The sequence below is a fragment of the Plutella xylostella genome, chromosome 5, assembly GCF_932276165.1.
Source record: "Plutella xylostella chromosome 5, ilPluXylo3.1, whole genome shotgun sequence".
NCBI classification, from domain to species: Eukaryota; Metazoa; Arthropoda; class Insecta; order Lepidoptera; family Plutellidae; genus Plutella; species Plutella xylostella.
In genome coordinates, this window is record NC_063985.1 from 320,026 (window position 1) to 330,914 (window position 10,889).

Genomic DNA, 10,889 nt, shown 5'->3' on the forward strand with positions numbered 1-10,889 from the left:
GATTTAATTGGAACTTGTTAGAATGTAACGTATGGGAGGATGAAAGCTTTAAAAACTATGTAAGTATAGGTACCTATAAAAAATTATAGAGCAATCTAAATCATCTATCCGCATTCACCTCAGTGCAATTTTTGAATGCCTTTCTGCACCTAGGTAGTAGGTAGCTCGCAAGAATCTGGAGCCTCTACCTATCTCCGTGCCTACCGGAAGTACTTCCCGCTATTTTTGTCGAACCTGGCCCCATAAATTTTGGCAAAAGGCTAAATGCCCACCTTGCAAAAATACCTAATTAGGTACTTACTTAAGTATTCAATTTAGATAAAGTCCACATCTACCTGACCAGTCCTATTTTCAACTTACCTTTTGGCATCGTTCAAATAGGATCACTCCAAAACATACTTCGAACCATACTTTTACAGAGTAATAACATCATATTTCACAACAAAATTTGTAGTTCTAGCCCAATTTGATGTGAACCAAACATTTCCGAGTGACTAATAGGTCTAAATGACCACCTGCAACCTGCGACCTGCAAGCGCCTTGTTACAGACACGACAAAGACATTTCGGTCGCCGTGAAACACAACACTGGCCAGGATGTCCAATTTATTTCCATTCAGTTCAAGTTCTGTGAATCATAAATTGTTATAGTAAACTGAGTAAAATACATCTCATACTTAATAGAGTATGTATAAAAACTTAATAAAGACAGATTTTTGTCTAATAGAGCCATTTTAATTCATTTTGTAATATGGCGAAGCACCGATACTTATTTTAAAGTATTCCTAGTTTGATAATCAAACATATTTTATATATGCATTCAAAAGTTAATTTCTCATGATTTTCCGTGCATTCCATACTTTTATGACCAGAAATTTCATTTCATTCAATGGCAATAGGTGTGCTATTTGAGCTCGAGATCATGTCGACTCGATAATATTTTACAGCCGGCGGATAGTAAAATTTTACGTCTTCATCTGCAGTTAGATAGCGAGTTGGTTCCATCGAGTGTGAGTCCGGGGCTGACAATATGCACACTCGTCGTACTCACACTCACACCTCTCACTCACACTCACCTTTCCACAAACAACTCTCTCTTATAATTTTACCTGAACTAGTACCTAATAGATAAAACTTGATAATAGCTATTATAGATACCTTTAGCATCGTCGTACGTTTTATACTGCCTTTATCGATGTATAATTTTGCAATGAAGTTTATATTATTTCTTTAAACTTTATCTACCTGAAATTTTAAACCTAATAGAAATCAAAAACTCCAAAGTACGCATGAAAAACGACGCATAAAAGTAAGTCTGATAAGGCTGAGCTGTAACCGAATGTGATAGAGTCAGCAAAATAATAATATTCCACCGCCGCCGCCGCCGCCGCCGCCTCGGGGCTCGCATTTGAATAAACCTGTAATATTCGCACTGTTGTGTCAGCTCTGACACATTCGCGTAATAGCTGAATGGGAAAACTTTACCTCGGTAGGTAATGCTTTTCGTAGGTTTCTTTCTATTCGTTTCTTCGCTGTTATATAATTCCACAGAATCTTTAAACATAGGGCACATATTTTATCTAATCTACTGATGGAAGGTACTAGGTAGAGACTGAAAGCAAGCATATATATATTTTGATTCTGTGCATAGCCTTAGCTCTAGTTCAACATTATCAGCCTGTAATTGTCCACTGCCGGATAAAGGCCGCTCCAAGGAAGCGGTATACAAATCTATCCACAACCTTCCTCATACAACCACCTGCGCAACTTATCTTTCTAAGGTCTTTGGTCTTGTGGCCTTTATTATACCCTTTTACTCAAGTAAGTACTTATCGCAAGTTACTAAAAGCCAAATAAAAAACACAATAGCTATATTCAATAAGCATCTCGGTATCTGCGCCTGGCCGGGAACAGCTTCTCGTAGAGGAGGCTCACGTCGGACGCGTGCGGCGCGATGACGTCATCAGCCGCGTCCTCCGCCATGTTGCGCCGCGCCTCCTCAATGCCAAGGGGGATGTAGTCGTACGGGACCTGGGAAGGCAGCCATATCATGTAGATAAGGTTTGACACTTAAATAGGCATGATTAGACCTAGGGGATGATAGGGACTGATAGACAGTTTAGACCTAGGGGATATGAACAAAAGTTCCCTTCGAGAGAGCCAGGTGCAGCTACTTACACCCCTACAGAGAATAGAATAGAATAAGCATGCTTACTTATTACAGTATTGGATTTCACCCTCAACTCAATGAACAGTTCAAAACGATATAGGATCCATATTTATGCGATAAGATTCAAACACTTTTAATATTTGTATGAGGGTAGATTGAAATCAATCTATTATTTTTTGTACGGTAGGTTAATTTTACTTTGACAAGAAGTCAGTGGTTGTCAGTCTTCGTCGTGTGTGGTCGTGTTGTTCTGCCATTGTGATTTGGCGCGGTCGTAAATGTCAGATTAACAGTTATATTGGGAAATATCGGTTAAATATCACCAGCTGCCATAAGGCATCATATTGTGTACTAAATGATAAACAAAGTGAATTTTTTGAATGAGCACTAAGTTCCTTCGGATTTCATCTTTGAGGGCCCCCACGCTGAGTCTGAACCTTGCCTACATACCTTCGTGAGTGAAACCTATCATATTTATTTATTCTTATCATATATATATATATATCTATAGATATTAGGTATATAACAATATTATTTTTCGTATTCATGAAAGGAGCCTCCTTGTGTGAGAGTAGACCGCTATTAATCTGTCTTTCGTGACACGACGGCATAGAACAACGCGGACTCGGGTATCTACTACTCAATCTCATACTCAATGCACGACGGTGACAAACTGTGATCAAGTGAGCTTGTCAGTTGTCACCATAGAACAACGCGGACTCGGGTATGGTTGTCACCGACACGCTATTGAGATGATAGAAACCTTCAGGGGCACCTCGTCTACTTTCCTATTTTGACTACTTTCCCATTTCGTCAACTTTCCCATTTCGTCCACCTATTGGTCCCACCTCGTCCACTTCCTACTTTGTCCACTTTCCCACTTCGTCCAGTAATCTGCTTGTGCTGCTGTATAATAATAAGAAAGAACGAATTCATTCGTTCATTGCCATGCAGCACACACACAAAACAATAAAGTAAAATATTTACGTAAGTTTCTTGTGTTGGTCTTACAATAGGAATAAAAATCACGATAATGATGAATACTTAAATAGTGACTATAATATAATCATACGATTGACTTACTTGTGGTCTAGCCAATACAGTTGTGACTGTAAGTATGAAAAAACAAACGAATAAATGCACCATCTTGTTAGCTTTCTAGAACGGTTTTCAGTTAAGAGGAACAGCGGACACGATTAAATATAGATTCCACTGAGAGATAGTGAAAGAGCGAACAATCTATTTTTCAATTAAAATTCCATCTCAGCAGTGGCCGTGAAACATTCTGAGATTAAATGCATCTAGGTATAAAACAAAAATGTGAAGAAATATACCTACCGACTTTTATTGATATTATTTTATACTTTATATTTTATGGCGTATAGCCTACCTATAATATTTTAATGCCATCGATTCGATATTAACTTTATTTTGAAATGTGGTGTAAAGAATCTATTTAAATAATGAGTCCCCATTTTCTTAGCTTATTATTACAGTCATCAATATTGATATGCGCTGTAAGTTATGAAGTGCCTCATTTAAATTTTCTAAATTTATTATAATACCTACTAAGTATAATCGATTTTGTATTTCTATCATTTTTTAGTCTCAACCGTTCGATATAAAAGACCAAGATGCCGCTATTACTCTCAATACCTACTTTCCAAGTGTGCAAACATCCTTAACTGACCCCACTACGCCAGAGCAAACCACGACTCCGACGGAAGCGACGATAACCATCGATGCAATTCAAACAACCGTGAAAAACGCTCACAGACAAGCCCTTGCAAGAGAACAAAAACCTCTCTGTATCGTCAAATTATACAATACTGTTTCCAATGCAGTGAAATTATTCATTTGGTCGGGGCAGCTCATGATGGTGCTGAGGAAGGTCGGCGCGTGTGTGGTGAACGCGTTGATGGACATCGTCACTCGCTTTGTGCCGTCGCCGCTCATGCCTCTAGTGGCCATTGCGGCGGGGTCGCTGTTCCCCGTCGAGCCGGTGCTGATGCTGCAGCAGCGGCTGCCGCTGTCCGGCTACCGGCGAGCCCTCGCGGCCGCCACGGACGCCTTCCTCAGGACGTTCGAGAAGTACAAACTAAACGTCATAGATGATTATTATGATCGGTACAAAGCGATTCAATAGAAGAGGTATAATCATTCATTCTAAATTAAATTTGTGAAGCAATGAATAAAGATAACATACCAACTTTTTATTTATTTTCAATGTAATTCATTAACCATATGTATGATTCCTAAGAATGGACAATACATTGTTGTGAGCGCTACTGTTTTCTTTCCGTCACCTTTTCCAGTTTCATCTTTTTTGCCTTCACGCATACTCTCCTTCGTTTTCTTTTTGCGGCGAAGACGTCGTTTCTTTTGGTTTGGTAAAGAAGCAACTACGTTCTCAGTTTTCTGATGGTCTGTCGTTGAACTTTGTTGCATTGCAATAACAGTAGTGTTCTGAGTAGTTTCCTCTATTTTGTTAGTAATATTTTCTACATTCAATACTTCAACCTTTGTATCCTGTGTAGAAGCATTAATTTTGTTTGCACTGTTTTCTACATTAGTGTCTGATTGAATGTTATTAACTGCATTAGAAATTATGTTTGTCCTTCGCTGAATATCAAGACTTCCTTCGTTAAAACGACTCCAGAAATGTTTTAATCCATTACTGTCAACGAATGTTTCTTGGCTAGGAAGAAAAGTTCTTCTTAGAGCTGCAGGCATTTCTTCATTTTTGTCAGTTACAAAATGATTAGAATATTTCAAATCTTTATATGGTTCGCCATTTTCTGACACTTTGTCCACTTGCTGAAGATCTAAGTGGACAGGGTAGTTAGCTTGGATTGTCTGTAAGTAATAATAAGAGTTTTGATCATAATTATTTATTTTAACGCAACTTTGTGTATAATATGATACAATAGGTACTTACTTGAATGAACAAAAAAAAAGAAATATATTTAAACATTGATTAATAAATTTTAGATACTGTTTGTAATTTTAAATCTTACTTATAATAAGTTTTGTACATTGATATTGATATGCAGAAAAACCATAAGAATTTTTACGCATGAACTACAAACCAATTAAAATGTATGAGTAATAAAACTTTAGAAACCTATCAAATCAATAATTAATTGATACTTCATTTTATAGTTGCATTTACGTCGCTATACAGGAAATGCGACAGTCGAAAATAAAACAATAGACCTACTAAAGTGTAGTATTTTTTTCCATTACAAATACTAGAAATCCTGAATCACTCCAGGATAATCCCGGAAAATGTACGGTTTGAAAAAATAACAACCCACGAAACCATATTATTTATTCTATCCAAACAATTCAATCAAGTAGACTACGATTTCCACCAGGACGGCAATGAGCACGGTGGCCAAGGCGGCTGCGCGGGAGTAGGTGCGGACAGACCGCACGGGCGCTGCAGCGGGGGCGGCGGGAGCGGCGGGGGCGTTGGGGGCGTCGGGGGCGGCGGGGGCGTCGGCGCTGGTGGGGCCAGCCGGGGCCTGCCGCCGCGCCCGCGTGGTCGACACCACCGGGAGGACCGCTCGCCACGGACCGTCCTGGAATGTTGAATGGTATGGATGAAATGCTAGGAAAAACAAGAATTCGAGTCTTGAAATTTAGTATATGTAACGGGCAAAATACAGCAGTAGCATGGGGCAGCCCCAACGCACTGCTCGCACTAAACGCGTAGTCTTTAAACTTCTATTAATTAAGTCATTTTATTTATTTTATTTTTATTTTATTGGAAAAGGTGTAATAACAGCCAATAGATTACCATATTACATAAAATTCAGCACTATAAAAACGTTTTAAATCTATTGCCCTATTGATAATTACACACAACATTTACATTAACACTAGCTTAAATAAAACTTAACTTAATTAAGCATTAATAGAACTATTTTTTTTTATTTATTTATTTTAATAACTGAACAAACAGCCAAACAAACAATGATTAAATACATTTGACACAAATAATAAGGCCTACAGTTCAGATAGATTAACTAATTATTTATAAACTATGCGTTAACAGAACAGCTTATTAATTATAAACGTAAGTAATTTTACTTAACTATAAGTAATAAGACAGAACACACATATAGAAAGGCAATTGAAGTGCTTATCTTAACATTTAAATTTAAGAATAATTATTTAAGTTTAATTGCGTTTACATTATATTAATAGGTAAATGTAGTCACACACGCCTTATTTATTTATGGAGTTATAGGTGAGAATTTATACATAAAAAAAAAATATATATCATATTAAAAAAACACGCACTCACGCCTTGTAGGTACTAATGTACCTACTCCCTTGCGGGGTAGGCAGAGGTGCATTGCTGCACCCACTTTTCGCACGAGTGTATGTTAGTCCCAATGTAATAGGGGGCGGGCCTATTGCCATTTTACGGGCACATCCAAGACCCGAGAACCAATATCTGTGTTTAAACAAATATCTGCCCCGGCCGGGAATCGAACCCGGGACCATCGGCTCAGTAGTCAGGGTCACTAACCCCTACGCCATTCGGTCGTCGGTATCATATTAGTTATGTCAATTTATGCAACAAAAATACCTATAGGTTTATAGCAGGTAACTATACTAACATGGTATAATAGTAGGTAAGTAACAAGTTCACAGCAAATTTTTATTATGTACTATCCTGGGTAAATAACATTTGTTTGATTTTACTTTTGTAAGCAGCATAAGAATTGCCAAATATTTCGACACACGATAGTTTTGTATTATATAAATTACAGGCACGTCTTATAAATGAATTTCGGGTGTAGTTTGTTCTAGCACGGGAGATATGAAACAAAACATGTTTTTTATTTCGAAGTCGGAGACTAGGAACTCGATATTTTATACGTTCTACTAACGGAGGTGAGTTAAGTTGACCCTGTATTATTTTGAAAAGTACAGATGCGTCAATTGCTTGACGTCTTGAGCAAAGAGATTGAACATTGTATCTTTTCAAGCAAGATTTGTAATTGTCAAACTGGTTTCGATTACGATAGTCTAGGCACTTGAGGAATTTGTTTTGTAAGTTTTCAATACGATCGTTATGTTTAGCGTAAAGAGGATACCAAACTGAGCTACCAAATTCCAAGATGCTCCTTACGAAGCTGTAGTATAAAGTTTTATATGTATTGGGGTTATGAAAAGACTATCATGCGCGTATTGCACAAGATGCTATTCATTGTAAGTCTTTGAAGCTGCTATAGTGTTAGGTGGTTAAGTCAAGAGGCGGTGTTTGCATTACAGGTGTAAATGATTGTTTATCATTATAAATGCAAAACATAAAATTAGTTACCTTATCCGGGGTGAATTGTGGGTCCAACTCCTGTGGCATGAGAGCTGACTCCAAGTCTGCATAATTGATTGGTTTCTGAAATCCATACAATTAAATTGAAGTTAGCTGAGTTGGACTAAAAGGCCAATTAAGAATACAAAGAAGAAGAGAAAACTGAGTTATAATGAATGTTAAATTGATTTTTTTAAGCATTTTTAATACATAAAAGGAGATGAGCCAGTTAACAATATGTACACACATTATTATGCCCTTTTATAATTGTGAAATAAGAATAAAAACTAAATAAAAAAACAACTTTTATATTTAAATACATCTTAATTTTCTCGGGCTGCGTGTTATATAAAAATTCTAGCAATTTTATGATTTAGTTTATATTTCCATGTTTATAAATTGTTTCCAGTAAATCCATTATTTCTAGCAATAAATACGCACAACGTTTACCTATTCCACTTTCATGCAATAAAACTATTCTGAAACTGCAGCAGGTATAACTGAAATAATGAAATGTGAAAGTGTTGAAATTGATGTTTTATTAAATTATTATCACTTAATTAAAATATCACATCAAAGTCAAATCTGTCGAAGAACCGATGACCGATGGGGTAAACGTGTTCTGGAGTGGAGGCCGCGACTAGACAAACGTAGTGCGGGACGCCCTCCGGCTAGATGGGATGACGACTTGCGAAAGGTGGCTGGATATGATTGGATGCGGAAAGCTAAAGATCGCATCCAGAGGCGTGCTTTGGGAGAGGCCTACGTCCAGCAGTGGAATGCTATAGGCTGATGATGATGATGAATTAAAATAAACTCTACATCTATACCTGTATTAAAAATTTGTAAAACCAAAAAAAATTGCTCGACAAAGGGAGTTTATCACTAGTTTATAGCCACAGTTATTGCCACATGCCAAAATCATATTATAATCCATTGGTCCAGCTAAATAACTTTCTCCAAGAAACCTAAAATGCAATGAATGCTTGCGCCCGTTTTTGCTTTCCTGTACCGAAGCGAGCCCATATTACGCCGTACCTAAACGAAAAAGGTATTTTGAAAATGAAAGCACGTAGGCAGCTACATCTTGCAAGTTTAGTCCATAAAATAGTACACCACCATAAGCCTGAATACCTTTTTAATAAGTTTACATGGGCTAAAGACTATCACCGCCACAACTTGCGAAGTGTAGTTGCGGACATGATGATGGTTCCACGGCATAAAACTATGGGTTTTAAAGGCTGTTTCAAATATGCAGCAACCAAAATATGGAACGATCTGCCCCCTCCTCTGCATAAGTGTATGTCGACCCATACGTTTAAGAAACACTTGCGATCTCATCTTTTTGCCTTGCAAATAAAAAATATTTAAATTGCCTTTCAAATCACAATATTAATCAAATCAAGTACCTAATTATTATCGAATGCAATATTTTATTATTTTATTTTTTATCTTAATACCTGTTATTATTAATGAAGATGTCAGTAAATAATGTCATACACATATATTTTAATTATTGTTGTACCAATGTCAATCTAAATTGTAATTATGTTAATGTTCATAATAATTTTCCAATGTATTTTTTATTTTTCTATTGTGTCCACTACCCGCATGTAACGTATGTTTAGTTATCCGATGTGAGATGGGACAATCTGAAAACCAGCGCTGTAACGTTGGCCACAACTTACAGCAGATGCTGAGATTGTTCCATTTTGCCATTTTTTCATTCAATAAGTACATTTTTTTTTTAATTTTATTGCATGTTTTTTTTTGGCAAATAAATTAATAGAAAATTTTCTTTCTTTCTTTCTTTCTAAAACCTCTCGGAAAAACGCTTCCATAAAAGAAACCCTGATAACAGCGGCTACGGCTACTAATACTTCAGTACGTAAAATGTTACAGTATGAATATTATTAAGATCCTCTAGTTATCTTCACGGTAACTGTCTACTTCAGTACATTTTTTCGGAACAACAGTTTATTTTTATTGTTCCTTCGCCATGTCACAGCAAGTCACTGCATATCAGGCGGAAATGCTTCCTACGCAGAACATTCTTGTCTTACCTATCCAATATTTACTGCAGTTTGAACTTTAGTTTCTCTAGTGATAAAATTTATATTGAACTGCTAAAATATAAGCAAAAGCTGGTTGATTTCAGCGTTTACATTATACTTTTTGCAACTTTATATTATGAGCTGTATTTATGTTTACTCTTGTGAAAACTGAGTGTATTTTTACTTCTCACCTACCACACACCGATACAAAATCCCGCGGGACGGGTAGGAACCCGGCATTTCATGAGTTCCAACACTACCAACAAAAATAAAAATACCTGAACTGATTCAATTTAATTAATTGTTGAAAACTTTAGAAACGACCTAACTAAAAACTAAATAATGTGTAGTAAAAAGTCTACCTTATTTGCTCTATGAAAAGCTATGTAACTGGTAATAACGGGCCATAATTAAAAATCTTGAAGAGAATCTCGTCCCCGCTCCCACTCGCGCCCTCTGCGACCTTATCAAAGGCTCTAGGCAGGTCGCATATGAGCGCATTTAATTCATCGTCCACTCCGTGCAAGTGTCCTTTACCTTCCTCAAGTCCGCTTCAAAAGCCCGCCATTCGCCCGCGCCTGCGCGCCGCGCCCGCCGCCATCTTGGAAACACACGCACAGGAAGTGTTGTCGTTTTTCTCCACGCTGAGGAAGTCCCCCGCCCCGCGCCGCCCGCGCCCGCCCCCGCCCTCGTCCGCCACTCACACACACTAACTTACCCAATAATACAAAAGTAGCAATCTCGTATGCACACAAAAGCGAGGTGTCAAACTGTCAGCCGTGTGTGCGTCGGGCCAAGCGCTCCGTGTGTGGGTGGGATGCTGATTATTGAGGCCTTTTCACAGGGAGGTTTGCTTTTGTTCCAGTTGTTGGAAATATTGGTCTGCTGGGGATTCATGAAGTATTAGTATCGCTGTTAGCTACGACCTGGAAAATTTATTGCTAAGAGTTTTGGTAGCGAAACTTCATTACAAACATCTGGTGAAGAAAATTATAAATACCTGCATGATTTGTAATTTGACTAAATATAACATACTTACGTGTTTTTTTAACTAGAGGTAGAGTAGTAAATGGTATGACCATATACGTAAATTTATAAGTAGAAATTTAAGGATATAAATAAATTATAAAATAATTAAGTAAGCTATCGGCATAATTAAATTTGGATATCAGTGGTACTAACTGAAGTTATTGAGATAAATTCGTAACGAAACTCGAAGCAATAAAGTACCCTTTCGAGCTCATGACACCGCACGTCACCGGCAGGTAGCCCGTCACTGCTGAAACATTCATACGATTTATTAGCGGGAAATCTGAGATGTTCTGAACGCGCCCCAA